Below are 328 nucleotides of genomic sequence, written 5' to 3' on the forward strand. Positions count from 1 at the left end.
CACCTGCGGCCAGGCCGGCGCGGGGCAGAGAGGCCTCGGGGCCCCGCACCCGCCGCGGATAAGCGTGAGAAGGGCCCAAGGCGCCGCATCCCCGCACGCCGCCACGCACCTTTCCCCGGGCCCACCTTCTCTGCACATTTAACTGAGCCTCACGCTTGGCGCCGCAGCCCGCCCCCTCATTCCTATTGGCTGCAAAGAAGGAATTGGCGCATTTGGTTGGTTCTCGGCGTGCCAATCTTACGAGCGACCAATAGGAAGCGGAGCTCCGGTGTAGAACGCCCACTCAAAGCACGCATGCTGGGAGCCCGGCCGGCTCGCGGAGGGCAGC

The sequence above is a fragment of the Meleagris gallopavo genome, chromosome 16, assembly GCF_000146605.3.
Source record: "Meleagris gallopavo isolate NT-WF06-2002-E0010 breed Aviagen turkey brand Nicholas breeding stock chromosome 16, Turkey_5.1, whole genome shotgun sequence".
In the NCBI taxonomy this organism is placed as follows: domain Eukaryota; kingdom Metazoa; phylum Chordata; class Aves; order Galliformes; family Phasianidae; genus Meleagris; species Meleagris gallopavo.